General features: G+C 48.6%; 1 long non-coding RNA gene across 1 annotated transcript; it reads left to right on the top strand.

Annotated features, from left to right (window-relative positions):
• On the top strand, window positions 547–9312 carry LOC106507391. Its single transcript, XR_001303331.2, has 3 exons — window positions 547–703; window positions 8346–8552; window positions 9180–9312. It is a non-coding gene; the product is annotated as an uncharacterized LOC106507391 (long non-coding RNA).

The raw sequence follows: 24401 nt of genomic DNA, 5'->3' as shown, positions 1-24401 counted from the left end.
AAAGAATCAGACCCCTCCCCAGCTTTCAGGCAGTTTGTCATCTTGGAGGAGATAAAGCCTTGGGCATTCCTGAGTGCTGTGGACACACACGTGGCTGCTGTTCTTATTTTTGCATTTACTTTTTCCTGTTCTGTTGGGTTCTTAGAGACAAATTACAAAGAGTCGAGCTACTCAAGCCTTGTCCAGTCATTCACTCGGCTCCAGGAACTATTCCAGGCTCTGTGAGTTCAGAAAGAGGAAGGATTTTTCAACGACAGGGAATTCACCCTCTCAGGGAATTCGGCCTCCTCTCACCCTCGGTGAAATTAATCACCTCCCGGAACCTCAGTTTCCCATCCGTAAAACTAGCAGAGCAGGTCTCACCCAACAGAATGTGACGTTCAAAGTATGTGGAAGCATCTGGCTCATCAGAAGTGGAAATTGGACATTTGTTCCTTCCCTCTGACTTTTGTTTGGCAGGGAGGGGGGTGTGGTTCTTCACGCCACCAGCAGATGGCGCCCAACGACGTGCCGGGAACAAGGCTCCCCCCACCCCCCCCACCCGGCGCGCCTCTCCATCCCTCAGCTTCCCCCCTACGCCAGCCTCTTCCCTGCCTTCCTCCCCTTCTCAGTGATTCCAGGACCCAGGCAGAAAGTCACACAAAACACTTTGTGTCTGTCAGCAGATTCCTGGAAGGTCACGCTGAATGATGAATGCTCCCGGGTAGGATTGGAGGGTTCTTTTTTCTTATTTTCTTATTTATTTTTTTCTTTTCTTTCTTTTTTTGTCTCCCATGAATTGCATCACCGGGCAGCCTCTTGGCTGTATTCATCAGACTCCTGCGGTTTTCAGACCTTTCCCAATTGTTCTGCGTCTGCTTCCTTTCCAGGCCCCTTCTGGCCAAAGCAGGATATCCAGGGTTGGCTGTGGCCAGGGAGCTGGGCCTTGTCCAGCACTTTCCATAGCCGCTCCTGCCCATCCCTTCCGCCCTTCCCAGAGCTGGAACAGAAGCGGGCCTGGGGACAGAAAAACTGACATTGCCGTGACCCAGGCGACTGTCTCCTGGCCTCCATTCCCATGTAAGGGGAGTCGTGCCTGGCAGGGAAATGGGTTTTATCTTCAATGTCTGATTTTCCCCGGGTGGCGGGGGTGGGTGTCAGGGCCTTTGGAAACCCTGGCTTTTGGCATCCTTTTCCTTCTTCCTGACCACACATATGCGGCTCCTGGTATCTCCAATTTCATCAGGGCTGTAAGGAACGCCCCCTCCCCCCCAAATTGGATAGATGTTTGTTTTGCAGGTATCCTGGGATGGTTCCAATTTAATATTCTGACCCATTGCCCCGTGTCAGACATTAGGACCAGAGAATTGGTATTTTGTTGGAAGAATGTGAGTCCGGCCTTTCAGGGACATGATGTATGTGGTGTAAGAAAGCATTTTTCTCCTCTGCTCATCTGCCTCTGTGTGCTGGCGCTCTGAGTGATTATATGTGCGGAGAGCAATAAAAACAGACCTGGTCCTCCAGGAGGCCTTGGATCAGGGGCCTGAGAGGACGACACAAATAGAGTCCCTGGTCTGAGACAGGCTGTGAATAGGCAGATCACATGAGTCCAGAAGGGGAGGGGGGATGCGAGCAGGAATGATCTGCTCACCATCGCCCCCTAGTGACCCACTTGGGGAATTTATGCTTCCTGTCCTCTCAGCAACCTTGGGCTGGGATGCTCTCGAGGCGTGGGTCCTGGAGTGGAGATGTCATCCGAGGGAGGACAGCCAGGGCCTGCTCGACCTAAAGCACCAGCATCTGCTGGCCAAGTGGGGCTCCTTCTGCCAGCAATCATCAGGCGAGGAAAGGAGGTACTCTATTTTTTTTAGCGTGTGTGGCTCCTGCAAGCCACAGCAGTGACAACACCTGATCCTTAACCTGCTGAGCCACCAGGGAACTCCCAGGAGTTACTCTATTGGTAGAGGTAATTAGCTGTGCTCACCAGGAGGAAGTGGGGCTGCTGCTTCTAATGAGTGCGGGGGAAATGTGTTAGGTGTTGAGGCGAACCTCCGGGCATCGCTTGGCGCTCCCCGCTCGGCCTGAACCGTGGATGGGCCACTTTCCCAGCTATGGCCTCAGAGGGGCTCAGACCCCCTTGGGGGAAGGTCTGGTCTCCCTCAGGGAAATCCACGTGGTGGGAAACAGTGTGGATGGTGGAGGAAGAGGATGATGAGCTTCAGGTCTGATCTCAGGAACAATGCAACAGCCCCTGTCTTGTAAGTTTCCCCAGGAATTATGACCGATCAGAATGATGCCGGAGAAGCTGTGCCCAGATAGAATGAACCTAGTGGACTGCGTTGCTGATGCCCATCTAGACCCCTGTTGCCTGACAGTTCCTTTTCTTGAGAATTGCCACGGCTGGTGGCTGCAGCCCTGGGAATGCTCAGAGGATGGCTTCCAGCCAAGGGCTGACAGATATGGGGGTACACACGACCAGAGGGACCCCTGGCCTCAAGGTGGGACAGCTCTGGGCTTTCATTTATCATCCACATAGGCTTCAGCTGAGCCCAGACCTTTGCTTAGCTCTCTCCACGGCCCCGGCTGCTTCCTTCTCCTCCGTAAGGGTCCCCTGAGCGCCCTCCCTTAATGGGTCACGTGCACAGGCTCCCTGACTTAGTCCTCGCTTCTGGAGGATCTGACCTGAGATAAAGAGCTGTGGGAACACCAGGGAGGGAGGTGCCTTTGTCTGGGAGCTCAGAGGGGTCTTCCTTCGGGTGGGTCTTGAAGGATGCATGGGAACTTGATGGTAGGAAAAGGCGTTCCAAGCAGAGGAACCACAGAAGCAAGAACAGTGGTCCTGGGCTCTGTCCTGAGAGTATCAGGCTGTTTCACTTGGCTGATGTGCTAAGCGTCTGGGGTGGCATGGGCTGTGAGTGGCAGGAGAAGTAAGTAGACATCAATTTGTAAAAGTCCAGCTAAGGAGACTGGTCTTTGAGCTTTACATCCGAAATAACCCTCTGTAATATTTTCTTTCAAAAGAACGAAGTCAGAGCCTGCCTGCCTGCCTGCCTGCCTTCCTTCCTTCTCTCTCTCTTTCTTTCTCTTTTATTTCTTTTATTTATTTTCTTTGTCTTTTGACTTTTTAGGGCTGCACCCACGGCCTAAGGAGGTTCCCAGGCTAGGGGTCTAATAGGAGCTATAGCCACCGGCCTACGCCAGAGCCACAGCAACGCGGGATCCGAGCCGCGTCTGCGACCTACACCACAGTTCATGGCAACGCCGGATCCTTTAACCCACTGAGCAAGGCCAGGGACCGAACCCGCAACCTCATGGTTCCTAGTTGGATTCGTTAACCACTGAACCACAACGGGCACTCCCTGTCTGTAATTTATTACTGAATTATTTTTTGCTGTTTAGATTGCTCCCATTTTGGGCAGTTGGTTTTTAGTTATTATAAATGATAGTATATTGAAAATTCTGGAATGTAAGTCTTTCTCCACATTTCTGGTGATTTTCCAAGGACAGGTTCTCAGAAATGAAACTGGATCAAAGAAGGTAACATGGGTAGGGCTTTTGATACATGTGGCGAAATTGCTTTCCTAGAATCCACTCTCTCACAGTCCCCGGGGAGAAAGCCTGCGCTGTGGCACTCTCAGGAGCACTAAGCATTATCTAGAAAAAAGAAAAACCATCATTTTTGCCAATTAGCCATAAAATGGCGCCTTATTTTAATTTGCTTTCCTGGTAACCAGGAACAGTAAACAGTTTAGAAATGCTTACGGGCCATGGATAGTTCTGCGAATCTTCTTTTCCTTAAAAAAATAGCTGTGCATTTGGCATCGGTTTGTGTGAATTGCCCTGTATTAATGCTCCTGACGCCTTAGCTGCTGCGTGACACGTCTTTTCCTGCCTAGTCACCTTTACAGTAGCCTTTTAATTTTGTTTGGGGATTTTTTTTTTTTTTTTTTTTTGGACATGCAGGGATTTAAACATTTTCATTGTTCTCTTTCTTTCTTGTTGGATAACAGCCGTTGCTTTCATGTTTACAATGTCGTTTTTGACCTAGTTCTTGAAAAATGTACGATGTAGTGGCTTTGCCACTTAGCAGAACAGGGTTCAGAACGGCTGTCTGTCTCTGGAAGCAGAACTGACAGGTAGAGCTGGTCTGCCGTGTGACACTTTTCTCTCCAGCTGAGCTTCCCTCGCCTGCCTCCAGGGTCCCGTTTAGCTGACGCAAGGATGCACAGCAGGCAGAGGCCCTCTGGGGCTTGGGATGATGCTCGGAGCCCATCAGGAAAACTGCGGGGCACACAGACCCCTCGTGATGGTTGGCCTCAGATGCCCATCATCCTGACCAGGAAGCAGGTGCAAAGCTCCTCTTTGTGTCTTTTCCAATCCTGGTTGGAGTCTTCACCGGGCAGCCCGAAGGTCCACGCTGAGGAGGAGCATGTGTCTTCCCATGGGGTGAACTTGAATCCCGGGGACCCTGAGGCTGGTGTGTGGAGTGTCGCTGAGGGGGTTGAGGAGCGGAGCTGTCACTGTGCAGCTCCTGTATGTCAAGGTAGCTTTTTAGGGCTACATGTAAAGTAATCCAACGTTCTCCCTCCTTCCCTTCTTCCTTCCTTTCTTTCTTTTTTGGCTGTGCCCACGTCATGTGTCCATTCCTGGGCCAGGCATCAAACCCACGCCATAGCAGCGACCCCAGCTGCTGTAGTGACAATGCAGGATCCTTAACCTGCAGCACCGCAAGGGAACTCCTTTCTCGATGTGCGCTAAAGATGGAAGGAAATACACTTGGTATCTGCGTTGATGGCGATCTGAGGGTGGTTTCTTAGCTTGGAGGGAATAGGGTCAGAGAGGAAAAATCTGGGGAATTCAGAGCAGCTCGGAAGGGGCTCGCATTCCTTCGTGGCTTACTGTGTGGCTCCGACCAGTCATTGACCTTGCTGAGCCTCTGCCTCGCGTCATTGGTAGAAACTGCCTTTCTCAGAGACCTGCTAGGAGTGTGGAATGAGATGGTGTGGATGCTGCATGGAAGGAGGTAATGAGATCATGGGTGGCACGTAATAGGTTCTCAGCAAACGGCTGATGGTCTTTTTATTCGGAAAAAGAAACGTGATCTAAGTAACAGACAATGATGATTTAGAGGGTTCGGGGATATTGGCAGTTTGTGAACATTTTAAGAGTAAGTTTTTGGAATGTCAGCGATCTGTCACTGCGCTTTGCCAGAAGCATGAGCTGGTGCGTTAGTGGTCATACAGGACCAGCACTGCGCCCCTCTGTAGGTATCAATTTTGGCATTAAAACACACAGTGATATGGAATGGAGTAGGATGCAAAATTCACATGAACCTCTAGGATAAAACATAAGACTTCGAGGAAATTGCACACCCCTGGGAGGTCTCTTTCATGCTTAAATGCGCAGAGGTGTGAGTTCTGCCTTCCTTGCCAGTGGGGCCACGTTGGTGGAAATGTTTGGTTGGCTCTGGATAATTTGAGGAGCTTCCCCGGAGGCCGGAGAGCCTGCTGGACACACACACCGACAGTGCTTTGAGGAGCAGTTCCCTCCCAACCTCCCTGGAAGAGAACCTCTTGGGAGGAGAGACAGGTGGGCTCTCAGCCTCTTTATAAACTCCTTGGGGAGCTGGGGACAGACCGTGTCTTGTCTTCCAGGCACTCGGTGGGATTGCCGTTCCCTGGCCCCTTGACCTTAGGGTTGGCCACGGGACTCAGCACAGACAACAAAACACGGGCAGAAGTGACACCTGTCGTGTGAGCAGACGCTCACGAGCCAGTGCCGGGTCCTCCATTTTGCCGTGTCCAGTCTTAGCCGTCGTGGAAACAGGGGACGAGCTTGTCCCAGACTGGGCCCTGGATGGGGATGAGCACAGCAGAGTCTGCCTGTCTGTCGGTCACAGTGACATGGTGCCCAACTGCGAAATCAACCTTGGTTACGTCTCTGGGCATTTGGGATTAGTCCTTCCTGTTACCGCAGCAGAACCAAGCTATTCTGACCGCTGCAGCCACAGAAGTTCAGATGGCTTCCCTCTGCCCATCTGGCCTTCACAGCGCTGTCGTCACGGCTGGTGGTCAGGTTTCTCTCATTGCAGATGCTTATGGAGCAGGTGTGTGCCTGGCGGAGAGGCGTGGGGCATGAGGGTGACTGAGCTGGAGGACCCTTCGCATTCACGCCTGCCCTCACTGGCCCCGGGCCCAGCCCTGGTTTGGCTGATGAGGCTCATGGGGAGAAATAGGGCGAAGACAGACCCTTGTTCAGCGTCTGCTGGGTAGCAAGGACTGACCTACGTGCTTTCTCTACGTCTAGTGATGAGCCCAGCCCATGGCGTCAGGACTCTTGCTTCCTTTCTGCGCACGAGGATCCGGTGTTTCCAAGAAGGAACTTATTCAAAGCCGCAAAGCTAGCAAGGGTCCAGGCTGAGATGCAGACTCAGGCTGGGGAAATGACCTGTGGAGGGGAATCCGTGTCCTTCTCGTCCATCATTTGTGTCTCACTGAAGTGCTGCATCTCATCCCATTGGATCCAGGAAGGGGGCTCTGACCATCCATCTGAAAGGGATCCTGGCCATCTTTTTTCTCCCCGTGTGTTTTCCTCCATAGCTCCTACTCGCCGCCTCTGTGTCTCCCCTTATGCTGTCGATTCTAGCACAGAAAGGACCACATTGTCTCGTTAACTCTTGGGTCCGGGACCTGATCAGGGAAGGTGGTCAGGTTTCTCTCATTGCATGTGCTTGGGGATGGCACCCAGGAGGCATTTAGTAAATGGTTGCTTATTCAATAAATCGAGACCCCGTAGTGGAGATGATGGGTAGTGGGGAGACTCTGGAGCCACACTACCCTGTTTTGAATCTCCATTTACTGCTCCCCAGCTGTGTGACCTTGGGGAAGTTACTTAACCCTCCTGTGCCTCATTTTTCTCATCTGTTGAAGGAGGACAATTCTAATAACTTTCCTTCTGAGAGTTGTAAGGATGGAACAGTGTGTAAGCAACGTGTAAAGCCTTTAGAACCGAGGCTGGCACCAGAAAGTGCTCAGGGAGTACCAGGCAGTTGCCTACGTGAGTCCAGGATGTGTCTCCTATGCTATTGCTGTCGGAGCCCGTGAGAAAAGGGTTGATGCTGCCGTACTTGATATAATTCCATACGGTAGAAAGATGACGGCATTTGCAGCCAGACTGACCTGGAAGACTGCCTGAGCTCTGTGACTATTAATTGGGTACAGTAAACCGTGTTTGTCCCCTACCCCCCAAATTCATGTGTGGAAACCTGACCCCAGTGTGATGGTATTGGGGGGGTTGGGAAGTGATTAGGTGGTGAGGGTGGAGCTCCTGTGAATGAGATTAGTGCCCTTCGAAAAGAGACCCCAGAAAGCTCCCTCCTTCCTTCCATGTGGGGACACAGCAAAAAGTCGCAGAACCAGGAGCAGAGGTCATCCCTGCTCCGACATCGGATCTGCCATCATCTCGATTTGGGGCTTCCAGCCTCCAGAACTGTGAGGAATCAACAGCTTTTGTTTATAAGCCACCCAGTCTCTGGTGTTTCTGCTCTAGCAGCCTGGGTGGACTAAGGTACCAGGGGACCTGGGCAAGCCCATTATCCACCTGCGTTTGTTTCCCCATCTGAGAGCCGTGCTGTGCTAGGAAGCACGTAGCCCAGCATTGCTGGGAGGGAGTGCGAATACAAAAAACAACCGCGAAAACAGCAGTGCCTTCCACGCAGGGCAGAGCCAGCAGGCGGATGAGATGGGACTCGGCCTGCGAGGACAGCCAGGCGGAGAGCCGGGAAGCGATTGGACTGAGGTGTGAACAGCGTATCCCTGAAGGCGGGTTTTGCTGAATGAATGCAGAGGAGAGACGGGCATCGCTTTTTTGCTTTAGGACTTAAAAATCTTGCACTGGGGTGAGGGTAGGAGAGATTCTGTAGGTGACAAGACGTGCCTGGTGATGAGGTGAAATTGTGACACGGAGAATGACATTTTTTGCCAGGCACACGTCTTTCTTTGGCCTTTCTCCTGGGGCTGCCTGCGGAATGGCTCTTTGCTAATGTGCCATGACACGGATGGAGCGTCTGATCACGTCTTCTGCTTACTACTGACCATGTAGGAACAAAGAAATCAAAACCACGGCTCCTAAAATATCCCCTAATGGCTGCACTGTTTTGGCTTCTTGAACATAACTGAATTAATCCACGGTTTTCCTAGAAAAGGAATGGAATCCATCGACCTGTGGTTCTGTCATGCTTGTTCGGGAGATATGCCAATTGGTTCCATTAATTCTGGGAGAAAACAGTTGTAAGCCAGGTTTCTTTTTTCTTTTTCTTCTTTGCACCCCACCTGCACAGTGTAACCTTGGGTGGTCTTTTTCTCCAGTCCAATAGATTCATCCGTTCCTGGTAGAAAAGGAATCCCGAGTTGAAACATTACATCAAACTGCTAGTCTGCACCCCGCACCATGAAATATCAGCTTTATTGGTTCCATTCTTCAAGACATTGCGAAATAATGCAAAGCACATTGTGTAACCAGGATACGGCAGATTTCAACGCACCCCATCTCAAATGACCTTCTTGGTTTCCTCAGTAAGTGTAAATTACTTAGTACCAGTGGAGTTAACTCAACTATTATTCACTCAAAACAACATGGTTATTAGTCATTTAATACAAAGCCCACATGAGATGCCTCTAGTATATAAAATACGTTATGGGGAATTACGCACTTATTGAAGTCCTCTAAAGCATATGCTTGAAAATTCAGGGAATGGTCGCATCAGCACATCTAGATTTTAATTAAACTTGACAGTGATCACAGTGTAAGTCTTTTGGTAAATAAGGGGGAGGATGTTTTGTTGTGTTTCTTTGGTGAACAATAGGGGAAAAACGATAACTTAATAAAGTTTGCAAATCCCTTGCAAGCTACTCCCTTATTTGTAATTTTCTACTCCATTTTAGAGAGATTCCGGGGAAATTATGGCTGAAAATTTTGTGAGGAAGCATGACAGTTCTTGAGACGATGATGAAGAAACTGCTCTCTGAAGTTATTTGGTCTAGAAAAGAGCATGCCCTTTCCTTGTCAAGGTCACCCTTTTGTCACGATAAACTAGGAAGAAATGTGTTTAAAAAAACTCCGAAGATTTCAAAAGTCTACCTAATGAGAACTTTAGCTCTGGTGCCACATTTAGTCAACAAGCATCTTTTATTATCTTCCAGGCATGGTGAATGCAGCTACTTAATTTGGAGAAGATTGAGGAAGAAGATTGGGGGAAATCCTAGATGAATTAAAAAAAAAAATCCCCCCTACCATTTTACTTTTTTTTGTCTTTTGTCTTTTTAGAGCCACACTTGTGGCATATGAAGGTTCCCAGGCTAGGGGTTGAATCGGAGCTGTTGCTGCCAGCCTACACCAGAGCCATAGCAATGCCAGATCTGAGCTGCGTCTGCCGCCTACACCACAGCTCACAGCAACACCGGATCCTTAACCCCCTGGGCGAGGCCAGGGATTGAACCCACCACCTCATGGTTCCTAGTCGGATTTGTTTCCGCTGTACCATGATGGGAACTCCTATTTTACTTTTTATTTCCTTTTAAAAATATAAAATGTTGGAATATCAGAATTAGAAGAAACTTTACAAGTCATTTAATCCACTTTGCCACTGGGTTTCCTCTAGAGAAGCTGTAACTCACAGGTCTTCTAACCTTGATTTGAAGTTCACTTGTGGAAGCTCAGTAGTCTTTATGGGAACCAGCAGTCTTTATGAACTAGTAGTCTTTGTGGAAACCAGCAGTCTTTATGAACCAGTAGTCTTTGTGAACTAGTAGTCTTTATGGAAACCTGCAGTCTTTATGAACTAGTAGTCTTAATGGAAATTAGCCGTCTTTATGAACTAGTAGTCTTTATGGAAACCTGCAGTCTTTATGAACTAGTAGTCTTAATGGAAATTAGCTGTCTTTATGAACTAGTAGTCTTCATGAACTAGTAGTCTTTAATGGAAACTAGCAGTCTTCATGAACTAGCCGTCTTTATGAACGAGTAGTCTCCCTAGTTCAGCTCTCTTGGCCTATTAATTTCTTCCTTTCTTGTTTTAAAATTCAGCTAAAACTCATCACCTTGTAAACTCGCCTTGGCCCGGTCCCCCGCCGGCCGCCCTTCTGCTCTCACACCCTAGTCTCGTCCTTCCAGGAGACCGGCTGTGTCTGACAACGTCCCCCTGCCTTCACCCTCCCCAGGCCTTCTCACTCTGCTCTCTGTCTGGGCGGCTGACCCGGATGGAGTTCACTGGGCTTCATCGACAGGGTCCCGGATGCTGTGACTTCTGGGTGGCTTTGGCCACAGGAGTGTCCCGGCAGGAGACTGGACGGGGAGAGGAGAGAGAGTCTGATGTTTCTGTCACCCGGGTGCCTGCCTGTGGGCTTCCCTCTGGGGGGGCCAGGCCTTACTGATGGTCACTGTGTTTTTTCAAGGAGACCTTCTTGGCATGACTTTCTTTAGGTTTCAAGAACTGTTTCCTTCCTACTGTTTCCTTCCTGTGTCTGGGGTGGGAGGAGCTTCTTGGCTTCCAGCCTTATTCTTTTGGTTTCTCTGCACCTCTTCCTTTGCAGACAGTCCGTTTGTAAACAAAACTTCCTTGAATTAACCTAATTGGATGAAGCCATCCGTTTCCGGTTGGGACTCTGGCTGATGCAATGGTTCTTGATAATTCTTAAACTCTGTGTACCCACTAGGTCTTCTCCATTCAGATGCCCCACGATGCCTTAATTAGGACTAATACTGCTTGGCTCGGGAATTCTAGCCATTCCGTGTTCCAGGTGGACAGTTTCCCTTATGGAGTGTGGGGCCTTGCGCTGAGAGCTGTGGTCTCGGGCTGATGAGAACCCGGCAGGCTCCTCCATATTGCGTCTTGAGACCGAGTTAACCACTAACAGAGCTGAGGGTATGTGTGCTGACCTCCCTGGGACACCGTGTCATGTGCTGGCCACACGCTGAGCTTGGGATCCTGGTCTTAGGACGTGAAGCTGGCTGTCAGTCAAACCTCAGTGTGAGTCCTGGGTCCACCACTGACTAGATGTGCCATCAACTCAGAGCCCGTAAGGTGGGCTAAAGTGCCGAGCCCCGCCTCCTGGCTTTGTTCCGAGAGTTAAATGAGCCAGTGTATGTGGAACTGCTGTGTGGACTGTGAAGGGCTATGCGGGTGTTATGATTATTGTTAATCAGGCGTTGTTCTGCTCTTCTGCCTCCCTCTGTCTCTCCCTTCCCTCCCCCCTCTCCTCTCTCCTCTCCCTTTCTCTCCTCCTCGGCACCTGCAGAGGTGTCATCTGTTTGCTGTGATAAGAACGTCTCCCAGCACTTCATCTCCAGATCCACCGAGGTTCTGGGTGCTCCGCAAAGACCAGCTCGCAGCTGTCACCCCCAGCACCTTCCCCATCACTCCAACGAGAACCCCTGTTCTCATTTCTGCTAGAACCTTTGTTTTTCTCCTGGAACATTTTGCTACTAATTCTTAGAAAGTTAGAGGACGAAGGAATCTTATTATCTGGTTCTACCCTTTTTTTTTTTTTCTTTTGTAATAGATGAATAAGTGAAAATTTAGGAGGGGAAGCAACTTGTCCAAATTTATGGAGTAAATTAGGGATGTGGTCAGACCCCAAACCCAGGACTTAGACCTCCTGGCCCCATGCTGCCTCCAGGACACCTCTAGGCTTCAAGAATTGTCTGCTCCGCCCCATGGTGGATGGTGTGTTCTCTTTCTATTCAGCTGGGAACTCTTGGAGGGTAGAGGTCCTGGCTCATTCATCTACGTTCTCACCTGTAGCAACACTTACCTGTGGCCTGGCCAATCTGTTTATGGCATAAATGATGCCGAACTGAGGCTAGAGAACAAAACTGAAAAACTGGGATTGTTTTTAAGTGTAGTGTTGGCTGAAGGCTTCTTCATCTTCTATCTCCTTTCTCACCCCAGGTGATAGATATTCAGACTTTTTTTTTTTTTTTTTTAAATCCAAGGCCAAGATAGGATTATCACTTTCTCCACTAATTTTAAGTGAATGTTTTTGAGATTCCTTATCTAACTGGTGAGTTTTGCTGAATAGAGTTTTGGAACACTGTCTTATATTAAAAAGGCTCGGGAGTACATGAAAGTGGAAAATTTGGTTGCTAGGAAGTGACTTCCTTGGCTTATTGCAGTGAGAAAAGTTAGCTGACAAGCGTGAATCTTCAAAGAATTAATTTACAAAACTACGTGTTTAACATTGCAGCCTCAGCTGAAACAGCCAGAGAGTCGGAAAAAGTGCTGAGTGTGGGGAAAGTGACTGATGACCTTGTACCTTGCAAGGAAGGCGAGCCATGTCAGCATCCCCAGAATGGGGAATATGGCACTGGGGGGCGAGTCTTTCCCGTTAAGCCACGCTCTGCAAGGGAGTGTCTTGCCTCCTTGTGGCTCCACTTGTAGAACTTTCTGATGGCCTGGCCAGTGTCCTGTAGCTACCTTTTGAAATTGACAGAGCGCCGAGGAGCCAGGCTGATTCTTATCATGTCATCAAGTTCACGTTTCTCAAGGAGTACAGTAGCCGCTGAAGTAAGACTTCTTGAATTACCTACATGCAGGAGAGACCCCCCCTTTTTTTTAAACAAACAAACAAACATGGGAGCAGGGGGTCCTCTCACATCCTTATGTGGTATATACTATGCTCAGGTGCAGGGTTGGCATGGCGGCATGCAGGAAGGCTTAGGGAGACAGAGGGGATAACACCAGCTTTGGAATCAGACAGAACTAGGCTCAAGCCTGAGTTCTTCCATTTACCTGCTAGGTGATATAACTGACCTCTTCGATGCTCAGTTTTCTCATCTGTGAAGCAATGACAAAGAAACATACCTTGAGAGTCACTATTTAATGGCAATCAGTATCTCTAATTATAGATTCTATTGGTACCTAACATATAATAGCTGCTGCTACTGATAATGGTATTGCTGATGGTAATGATAGTGGTGGTGCTGGTGGGGCTGGTGGGGCTGGTGCTGGTGGGGCTGGTGGGGCTGGTGGTGCTGGTGCTGGTGGGGCTGGTGGGGCTGGTGGTGGGCACCACTGTGGTGGCACCTGAGGATCAATGGGACTTTTTCTTCCCTTTCAGTGTTTTGAGGTACATGATTCTTCTTTGTGGCTGGGAAGTAGCACCTAAATATAAGAGAGCCGTGGGATTCCCTAGCTGGAGGCGCTCGTGCAGAACTTTTCCTCCAGCCTGTACACGTGATGTCTAAATACACTGAAATTAGTGTTTCATCCTGTTTCAGTATAACTCCTGCTGAGGCATTCAGTAACGTGCTACCCTGATGTTGATCAAATGGTTTCTTTCTGAGCAGTAGTTTCCTAGCCTGGAAAAGAGGTTGTTAATGCCTCCGTATCTAGATTGTTATAGGGGTTAGAGGTCATGCATGGCAAAGGTCAAGACAGGAGTACGGTAATTATTTTCCTGTTTCTCTTCTCTTTCCCTTCCCTGGAAGCTGTTTGTTTCACCTTTGGATGCCTCCATTTGTTGTTTTTTTAAATCAAGTTCTGACTCCCTGGGTTTTTACCCATCAGTCTCAGTTTCCCTTCCTGTAACCTCACGGAATGAGTTGCGTTAGTCTTTCCTGAGTCAGCCCTGCAGACATCACTCTTGTTCCCCGGTGTCTTCTCATCTCTAGTCCCTGCATCCTTTGGCCACTCCTTATCATCACGTGGTTTCCAGCCCTTGTGTCCTGTTTAATCTTCTCTGCTGTGTGCCTGCTTCCTACTCAAACTGTGGTCCTTAGAAGAGTCAGGGAGAAAAGGGATTTGGAGCGTATCCGATGTGTAGTTTTGAACCTGGAGAAGCTGAAGCGCGGTGTGAGGCGAATCAGTACAGCGAGCTCTGTCGTGGTCGGGCACGTCCCAGTCGGTGTATTCTCATTTATCCGTTTCCAGCTATGATGCCATAGCAAATTTTATGCTTTTATCGAATGGTTCCCTATTCTTCCAGAAAGGGACCCAGGTACAGCAAATGGGTTCTCTTGGTGGTCAGAGCTTCTGGATTCTTTAGGAACATTCTTCTAACCTTTTATGTGCATCCGTCGTTGGTGTTCCTCAGCACAAATGCCTGAAATTTGAATGAGCATCCACTCTTTGAAGTTGGTACAGCTGTGCTGTGGAAGCCTGGAGCTGGTCATTTTTATTCTATGTTGGCAACAGGGGTGGTGAAGAAGCAGCCAGGGTTCCCCTAGGATACAGCCAGGAACTTCCTTCAGTAACCTCTAGTAATGCATCTGCAAGTACATTATCCCAGCTCTCTAAGCCTTAGTTTCCTCTTCTGTCTCTTCTTCTTCTTCTTTTTTTTTTTGGCTGTGCCTGTGACATGTGGAAATTTCTGGGCCAGGGTTTGAACCCATGTCAAAGCAGTGACCCAAGCCACTGCAGCGACAATGCTGAATCCTTAACCCACTTCGCCACAAGAGAACTCCTGATTTCCTCCTCTTAAAATGAGGGATTTGACCTCTCCATTGCCTGACTCTAAGGGCTGAGGGAAACATATGAAAATAACATATCGAAGGACTTTTTTGAACTACGAAGTGTGATGCAGAGGTACATTTTCATGCAACTCAGACTGTTAGTGTCCAGTTATCTTCTGTGGATTCACAGCTATCTTGATCACCTAAGGCAGGTTGCCAAGTTTGGAGTACACTCAGGTTCACTGTTTTGGTCTTTTCTTTTCTCAAGGTCAAGTTCAAGGGTCCAGTTTCCTTGAATGTGTTCTCGGATGACCTCAGCCTTGGTGAGTTTTCTGTTGTCTGAGCCTAGTCCTACCTGTTGTATTTTTTGTTTTGGGCACAGTTATGTTATTGTAGTTCATGTTTGTCTTCTCTTTAACCAGTTTCCAGCAAGTTTTGCCAACTTTAGGTTTTACAATGCTCTCCAATCAAATATCTCTTTTATATCTCACAAATACATAAAAATAGAGTCTCTGAAGCAAGAGATAAAAGTTGAGACCATGTTAAGAGATACCTTCACTTTGTAATACTTTGATTATAGTGAGGTTAAATGTTTCTCTTAAGTTTTGAGCCATATGTATTTCTTTTTCTTTTTTTCTGTCCATCTGTCTCTTTCTTTCCTTTTTTTTTTTTTTTTAAATTCCCTTTTGTATTTTTTTTCCAGTTGCCTTCAGTGCTTATTTTTCGAATTGATTTTTGCAGGGTTAAATTTGTCTTGTTTTGCTTTCTGGTTTTTATTTTTGGTGAAATACTTCAGAATTCTTATACATGATGATTATGTAAATATTCATAAGTGTTATCTAAGTATATTTATTTTAAAAAATGAAGGCTTTACTTCATCTGGAACTTAGGTTATAAAATATAAGGCAGGATTCTAACATGGAATTTTTTGCCCAAGTGATTAGCCAGGCGTTTCATTGCCATTGCCAAGTCGTATCCTTTCCCTCCCCGTTGAAACACCTTTGGCAGAATAAACAAAATTATACTGTTCCATTGATTTGTCTGCTTATGTTGGCAAGAGACTCTGATTCTTTGTTTTTATTATTTTAGTTTTAAAATTCATTTTAGTATCTTTTATTACCTGGATCTTGCTCTTGATTCTACTGTTCTCCATTCTCTCCCTCCATAATGTCCCATTCAGTTTTATGGATTTATTTCTATAGATAAACTTTAGGATGTGAAGTCTCCGAAGATATTCTATTGTATTTTGATTGAAATTGCATTATCATTATTGGATAAAGCAGACTCCAGGAAATAAAGTAAGGAAACACATAACAGCAGAATAGAAACTCAGAGCTGGACAGAAGTAACAGGAGAGCTCCAAGTCATGGGTGCAGCTTGGATGGAGGAAAAAAAGGACAGATAAAAGATCAGGGAAAAGAAGATGTAAACATGGGCGAGAAAAAAAGACTGGGAGTTCCCATCATGGTGCAGTGGAAACAAATCCAACTAGGAACCATGAGGTTGCGGGTTCAATCCATGTCCTCCTTCAATGGGTTAAGGATCCAGCATTGCCATGAGCTGTGGTGTAGGTCACAGATGCAGCTGGGATCCCGAGTTGCTGTGGCTCTGGCGGAGGCTGGCAGCTACGGCTTCAATTAGACCCTTAGCCTGGGAACCTCTATATGTCACCAGTGCGGCCCTAAAAAGACAACAACAACAACAAAAGACCAAAAAAAAAAAAAAAAAAAAAAAAGAAAGACTAACTATTTGGCCTAAAGAACAAACCAGAAACAATATTGAAAATAATACAGGATAAAATACTTCTGAAACGAGAGTAAGTTGTGAACCTGTCAGGTAAACTTGATCTGGAAGATTTAGTTAAATCTGACAAACATTTTGACATAACCCAGTGAAAATATTGAATTCCACAGATAACAAAAGAATCCTAAAAAACTTCAGACAGGAAAAAAAAAAAACCGCATACATTGGAAAAAATTGAGTCCTCGGACTTCTTTCCACAGTGTTGGATAAAGGCAGTCAATTGGATGGCATCTTATAAAATTTGCGGGCATTGTGATTAAAAAATTCTATACCCAGCCAAATTGTCCTTTGTAATTTCAATAATTAGCATGCATTTTCCTATTACAAAAGAAACACATGTTTATGGTAGAAAATGAAAACATGCTATTAAAATTTAAAACATCTTAAAAACTCAAAACCACATGGAATCCATATTTTTTTTAATTCCAGTTTCTCCACTGCTTCCTTTTCCTATAGTTACGCATGAGTGGGGCTTAGGGACTCTGCGGATGTGACTTGTTTACATTCGTTCTGCTCTCCCAGCCCCTACACTGATGCCTGGAATTTGGCTCTATATTTGTGTGACCTGCCAGGCAGAAACATTTGATTTCGGTTTTGGTTACAGTGGAACTGAGAAACAAGTTAGGAATGAACACAGAGCATGGAAGCGAATGTACTTATGTGCCTATAGATATGCGATCTGAATGTATTCCTAAGCTGCCAAGGGAAATCAGGCAAAGCTATTGCGATAAATTCTCAGTCATCTGAAGTTTCGTAAACCAGAATTGTCAAGGGGTTCATTTGACATCAAGGCCATTGCCATGGGTGGAACTGGGCAGACAAAAGTGTATATGTGTGTATACGTGTGATTTTGGCTTCTGAGATCACAGAGCCTTTTTTTTTTAAATCACATATAAAAGGATGTTAATGATCTCCATCGTACCTGGTTGTTGGGAAGGTTAAAGGAAATGAATAAAATGCCTAGCACAGGGAGTTCCTGTCGTGGCGCAGTGGTTAACCAATCCGACTAGGAACCATGAGGTTGCGGGTTCGGTCCCTGCCCTTGCTCAGTGGGTTAAGGATCCGGCGTTGCCGTGAGCTGTGGTGTAGGTTGCAGAAGTGGCTCGGATCCCGCGTTGCTGTGGCTCTGGCGTAGGTCGGTGGCTACAGCTTCGATTCGACCCCTAGCCTGGGAACCTCCATATGCCGCGGAGCGGCCCAAAGAAATAGCAAAAAAAAAAAAAAGGCAAAAAAAAAAAAAAAAATGCCTAGCACAGCAAGGCACTGAATATTAACTCATTACTAAATGGCGGGAGCTTGTGAAAAATAATAATTTGGTAAACCCAGTAATGCTAGCTTCATTTCCGTGCTGAGGAAAATCAGTGGATACTTGAAACCCTGAGTTTGAGAAATTGCGCATTCCTTCAACATCTGGGCCACGTAATTAATTTTCATATTCATAAGCTTTGGTGATACATTATCAAGTAATGTAGGCCTCTTGTGAATTGTAACTTTTTAATTAATTCCCCTCACAGATACTGAGGAGTCCTAATTTGCAGCCTGGTTTGCCTGTGGTTGGAAGAGGTCTAGCTGTGTGTCTTCCGTGCGCATATACGCATGCGCGCCTCAGATTTTGCTCCAAGCCGCCCTGTCCCTCCTCTGTCTGTCTTGCTCCTTTTGCGTAAGGTTTTCCTGCAGGTTTTCCTAGTCCTGGCCTAACAGGCGAGTCCTGCGGTGACCTGCCCCCTGCAGGCCTTTAGGGGCGCCTTCCCCTCTGCCTTCCCTCCCGTTGGCCCCCTTTCCTGTCCTCAAGGGATGGGAGCCAAACGACATCAGTGTGACGTAGGGGGGAGATCTTTAGGCTTAGTGTCAGGAAACTGGATGTACATCTCGGCCCTGTTAGCCACTTACCATTTCTGTCCTGGGGGGCTGTTATTTATCGCCTCCGACCCTGGGTTTCCTCTTTGAGGAAGATAAGTTACAGGGTGTTTACTGCACCAGGCTGTTGTGCCAGCTGGAAAGGTGACATATGGTGAAGTGAGTTGTGTTGTTTACGGCTGTTTCAGAGGGGTGGATGTTGAAATGTCAGAAACGATAAAGCCATTTTTTGTTTGTTTTGTTTTCTGTTTTAGTGCCACACTTGTGGCATATGGAAGTTCCCAGGCTAGGTAGGGGTCGAATCAGAGCTGCAGCTGCTGGCCTACACCACAGCCACGCCAACAACGGATCTGAGCCACACCTGCGACTTGTGCCTTAGCGTGCAGCAACACTGGATCCTTAACCTACTGAGCGAGGCCAGGGATCGAACCTGCATCCTCATGGACACTCTGTCAGGTCCTTAACCACCCAAGCCACAACGGGAACTCCCATTTTTTTGAACGGAGTCCTCCCTGACTTCTTCTAATAAAGAGAAGAATGGGTGCTGGGAAAATTGCGAAAGATGCCAGGTAGGGAGGTAGACACTCTGGCTCTGTCACCTTGTCCCTCAATAAGATGGGCATTGGCCAGGCAGGAGGGCTTGGATGTGGCGGGCCTTGTTTCATCCTGAGAAATGGTGCGTGGGGTTGGGGACAAGCCCTAGGAACAGTGTCAAGAGTGTGAGCCTGGGTCCTGGCGTGGCTGCTGTTTGCTGGGTGAGCTGCGAAGTCCGCCCACCCTTTCTGAGCCCCGCTGTCCTGGCTGCTGAATTGAAGCTGATGATATGCGTGTCGCCCTTACGATATAGGTGCAGGGAGCCGATGTGTGCGTGATTCAAGGGGCGAGCTCTTCCCAGATGGCGGTTATTCCCGAGAGGCTCTCATTCATCCCTGTCAGTCCCGGGGATCTGGGATTCTAGAGTAAAGGCCCTGTGTCCTCCTTGGGAGGAAGTGGCCCTCCTTGGGGGCTTCGCCTGCCACAGGGACAGTGGGGTGACTCGGACGGGAGTTGAGCTGGGTGAACACGGGGGATTTAGAGTTGCCAAACCTAATGGACTCTTTCGAGGTTTCAGTCCAGTTTTCTTTAGTCAGAGTCAGATTTTTCAAATACCCTGCCTTTTTGTCTAAACCCAAAAGCTCCAGGAGAGCTTCGGTGTCCCCTTGGAAGGGAGGTGGCCCTCATGGGGAGGGGTCGGAGGCCATTCTGATGAGCTGAGTGTAAATGAATCTGAAACAGATGGAGTTGGTTTACCCGCGGATACGCATGTTTAAGTCTGGAGCAGAAAAAGGCCTGGACATGTGGATTTGGTGTTTTCCTCCTCAGCTCTAAACATTGATAAATAGATCAAGACACGGGGCTGAGTGTCTGGCTTGGAGGAGCCCAGCCAGACGGGCGCTACCTTTCAGGTGTCGTGATGAGCCATTTCAGATGCTCTCCTGTCCCTCTGCCTTTGGACAAGCGAGTCTTTCTTTTTTCTTTCTTTCTTTCTTTTTTTTTGGCTGCAGCCGTGGCATACGGCAGCTCCTGGACCAGGGATCGAACCTGTGTCACAGCAGTGACAACACTGCATTCTTGAGCTGCTAGGCCACCAGAGAGCCCCACAGACAAGCTGGTCTTATCTGCACAATCAGGTACCTCGGTTGTGGGTCCGGTGTCCATGTTCAAAAATGAAGCATTTCAAGGTGGTGGCAGCAGAGCGTTAGAGAAGCGGGGTGCCGGTGCGACACGCCGGGGATGCCCCAGGAAGCTGACTCTCCCATCGGCCTGGCGCACAGTTCCTGGCCTTCCAGCTGCGATCTGCTGCTTCCTTCCAGAGCCTTCCTTGACTCCCCAGGAGGGTGAGGTGCCCTCCGCTGAGCTCCTGTAGCCTCTTTTTCTCCCTTCTACCAGTGCACCCTTCCACGCTCACGGACCATTTGTGTTCCTTTATTCACTCAACAAACATTGGCGGAACGGCCTCCTATGCATTGGGCACTGTGCCAGTGCTGGGAGCATGTTCTGGGAGGCTGGGGGAGGGGAGCCTAATGCAGCCTGGCAGAATCCGGAACAGCTTTCTCATGGAGGTGATGCATGAATTGGGTCTTGAAGGATGAGTCCCTGGAAGAAGGGCATTGGAAGGATGTGAGCGCACAAGAGCAAAAGAGATGGAAGCGAGGAACCATGTGCTCGATGCGCCGCTGCTGGGCCGTGAAGCTGGGGACCGGGCTGGAGAGGTGGGTGGGCGTGAGACTCCCGAGGGCCTTGGGAGCCACACAGCTTGCCCTGTCTCATCCAGGAAGAGTACATATTCAGATTTGCCTTTTAGATGTCTGGCTGTGGTTGGGGACGCAGGGAGATAAATCACGAGGTGCTCCCGGGTGAGACATAATGGTGACCTCCAGTGACATAGCGACTGTGGGGAATGAAGCAAAACCTATGGATTCAGGAGCTGGGGGTAAAGCTGGCGAGAGTGATGGGATGCAGGTGACTGAGGCAGCAGCAGGAAGTCAGAGACGAATGCTGCATGTATCATCGGCGACTCGTTCTATGGTTGTAATTCAAGCTGAGAGAGATGAGTAAAAGGCTTTTTTTGGAGGGGGGATAGTGGAAATGAGTTTTTTTCTGATCAACTGGAACTTGAGGCTCTTAATGGGAGAACCTTGTGGAAATGTGCAGCGGACATAATGGCTTGAAGCCACGGGGAGAGTCTGGCTGGGGCTGTGGACTTCAGAATGTGAGCATGGGGGCGTCAGTCCGGCCCCTCCCCTGCCCCCCTCCACCCAATAAATTCATCACATCCGTCATGAGATATGACCAGATAGTTTTCATCACATTTGACGAGTTATTATAACTAAAAAGTCATAAAATCCAAAGCAGTAGGGATGGGACAGGAAGCAGTAGGTTGAAGAATAAACGGAAGGTGAGAAAGGACAAGAGAGAAGATCAGATGATTAATTTTAGAAGTTTGTATAAGAAGGAGAGGAGAGTTTGGGGTGGTGGGCTAGGGAGTGATTTGAATTAAGAGAGGTAATCTTTTTTTTCTCTTTTTTTTTCTTTTTGTCTTTTTAGGGCCACACCCGCAGCATATGGAGGTTCCCAGGCTAGGGGTTGAATCGGAGCTGTAGCTGCTGGCCGACACCACAGCTCACAACAATGCCGGTTCCTTAACCCACTGAGTGAGGCCAGGGATTGAACCTGCCACCTCATGGTTCCTAGTCAGTTTCATTTCCACTGTGCCACGATGGGAACTTCAAGAGAGATTGTCTTTAAGATGTGTGTTAGGAGTTCCCATGGTGGCTCAGTAGGTTAAGAACCCAAAATCGTCATAGTGAGGATGCGGGTTCCATCCTTGGCCTTGCTCAGTAGGTTAAGGATCCAGCGTTGCTTTGAGCTGTGGTGTAGGTTGCAGATCTGGTGTTGCTGTGACTGTGACCTAGGCCAGCACCTGCAGCTCCGATTTGACCCCTAGCCTGGGAACCTCCATATGCCATAGGTGCAGCCATAAAAAGAGAAAAAGAGTGTATTAGTTTCCTATGGCTGCTGTAACAAATCATTGCAAACTTAGTGGCTTAAAACAACACATATTTATTCTCCTACAGTTATGGAGATGAGGAGTCCTAAAATCAAGCCGTTTGCAGGGTTGTGTTCCTTCTGGAAGCTCTCAGGGAAGAATCTGTTTCCTTGCCTTTTGCAGCTGCTAGGGGTTGTCTGCATTTCTTTTTTTTTTTTTTTTGTCTTTTTGCTATTTTTTTTTTTTTTTTTGGGCCGCTCCCGCGGCATATGGAGGTTCCCAGGCTAGGGGTCGAATCGGAGCTATAGCCACCAGCCTACGCCAGAGCCACAGCAACGCGGGATCCGAGCCGTGTCTGCAACCTACAACACAGCTCACGGCAACACCGGATCGTTAACCCACTGAGCAAGGGCAGGGACCGAACCCGCAACCTCATGGTTCCTAGTCAGATTCGTTAACCACTGCGCCACGACGGGAACTCCGGTTGTCTGCATTTCTTAGCTCATGGTTCCCACTCTGCATCACTCTGGCCTCTGCTGTTCTAATCACGTCTTCTCTGGCTCTGAGCCTCCTGCCTCTCTCTCCTTAGACCCCTGTGATGACATTGGGTCCACCTGGATGGTCCAGGAAAATCTCTCCACCTCAAGGTCCTTTGTTTATTCAACTTGCAAAGTCCCTTTTGCTGTATAAGGTAATGTATTCCCAGATTCTGGGAATTAGACATATTTGGGTGGGGGGATTGTTCTGTCCATCACAGGATGGGAGAGAATTGAGCATGTTTGGAATTAGAAGGAAAGGAGGCAGGAAAGAGGGAGACTTGGGAGAGAGGGAGAAAGACAGACAGATGGTAGGGAGGGAGGGAGGGAGGTACTGGAGATAGAGGAGAGGAAATGATAAGAGTGGACCTCAAAGGCTGGTGGAGAAAAGTTTGGAAAATTGGGAAGAATTTATATCTGGACTTACAGAGGCAGGAGGCAGCAGGGCCAGGGGAACAGTTGGATAGGGGGCTTGTGGGGAGTGGTGGATGAGTGGAGTGATTGTTGAAGGGTCTTGGGGCGGAGGTGAGTCAGGATGAGTTGAAGGGAGGGGCCGAGGATCCACCTTGCAGAGAGGACTTTGTAGTTGTCACCAGCCCAGGCTCCTTTCCCCAAGAGCTGCAAGCCCCCCCGGGTGTAGAAGCAGAAAGGTCCGGGGCTGACTGGGCGAGGATACAGGTGCTTGCTATGGTCCAGATGATCCACCTGTGACCATTCGTTTTAGGTGTCAGCTTGGCTGGTTGCCACGCGGCCCCAGCTGTTTGGTGAGACACTATTCTGGGTGTGTCCATGAGGGTGTCTCTGGATGAGGTTGACGTTTGAATGCGGGGACAGAGGAAAGCAGATTGTCCTCCCAAGGTCACTGGGCCTCATCCAATCAGCTGAGGGCCATCGTAGAAGGAAAAGCCTGAATAAGAGGGAACTCGGCCTGACTGCTGGAGCTGAGACCTGAGTCCTCTCCTGCCTTGGACTGGACTGACCCCACTGTCCTCCTGGGTCTCCAGCTTGCCTGCCTGAGCTTGGGGCTTGGCCTCTAAAATGTGAGCTAACCCCTTATAATAAATCTCTGCCTCTGTCTATATATCATTTGTATCTATGCCTTTGTCTATGTTGTATATTTGTCTGTGTCTGTGTCTCGATCTAAGTCTATATCTGTGTCTTTATATCTAAGTGTCTGTCTGGACTGTGTCTCTATCTCTACTTCTCTCTATCCTAGGAGTTCTGTTTCTCTAAAGACCACCGACTAATACAGACTTCAGACTGGGAGAGAAAGGAGAGACCAGGAGGGGTGGGAAGATGGAGGGATCCAGGACCTGGAGGTCTCTTCAAGGTCAAAGCCAGATGGAAGAAGAATGAAGGCAGCAAAGATATGGAAGAATTGGAGGAGGTGGCTGGAAGGCAGAGCAGTGACATTCGGTGTTTGCGAGCTGCTGGGGCGCCACCTCCAGGAAGTCTCCTAGGGAGGACGAGGGTGCAGCCAGGTGTGTTTCTCAGAGAGCCGTGCAGAGCACCCAGGCCCGAGAACCTCCCCATCAGGAGCCACTGGTAACCAGTAGGACCTGGGAGGGGAGGACTGACCCCTCGGCCCTCATCGGTGAACGCCCACCTGCTCCCACGCCTTGGCCTTGGCGGGCGTCTCCCTGTGCGGGGCCTGGATCTGTCGTGTCTCTGCGCGCACTTGCTCCCTTTGCCTTCCACGCAGTCTCTTTGCCTGTGGCTCTGAGGAGGGCGGCTCCCGTCCACACTCTGCCAAGAAGGCTGGCTGCCTGCTTCCTGCGATTGCAGGCAGGGCCCCCCTTCCTGTTCTGAGCGTCCCACCTCCTTGTTCAGTGTTGACGTTCCTGCTCGGTGGAGAGAGGAGGGCTGTTGTGAATGCCTTTTGGTGGCAAGACTCACTTTCTTCTTGGCATCTGAGCTGAAAACAGGGTCTGCCCTCAGGTAGGAATGTAGACATGGTGGCGTTTTCTGCATCGCACTGTTAAAAAGAAATCCTGCAGCACTGGGAGGCCAGGCGGGTGGAGCTCTTTAAGCATGAAATGGGTTGCACTTACACACGTCACTTTATGAGTACCTTGTAGGGTGATGAATGTCCAAATGGGGCCTCCATAAATAGCTCTGATCCTCTAATCACGTGCCAGTAAGAGTTCCAAAGGAAGGGGAGTTTCCTTGTGGTGCAGCGGGTTAAGGACCCAGTATTGTCTTTGCAGCGGCTCAGGTGGCTACTGTGGCAAAGGCTCAATCTCTGGCCT

This window comes from Sus scrofa, chromosome 3 (assembly GCF_000003025.6).
Source record: "Sus scrofa isolate TJ Tabasco breed Duroc chromosome 3, Sscrofa11.1, whole genome shotgun sequence".
Lineage (NCBI taxonomy): Eukaryota > Metazoa > Chordata > Mammalia > Artiodactyla > Suidae > Sus > Sus scrofa.
This window is presented reverse-complemented; position numbering and strand designations above follow the sequence as displayed.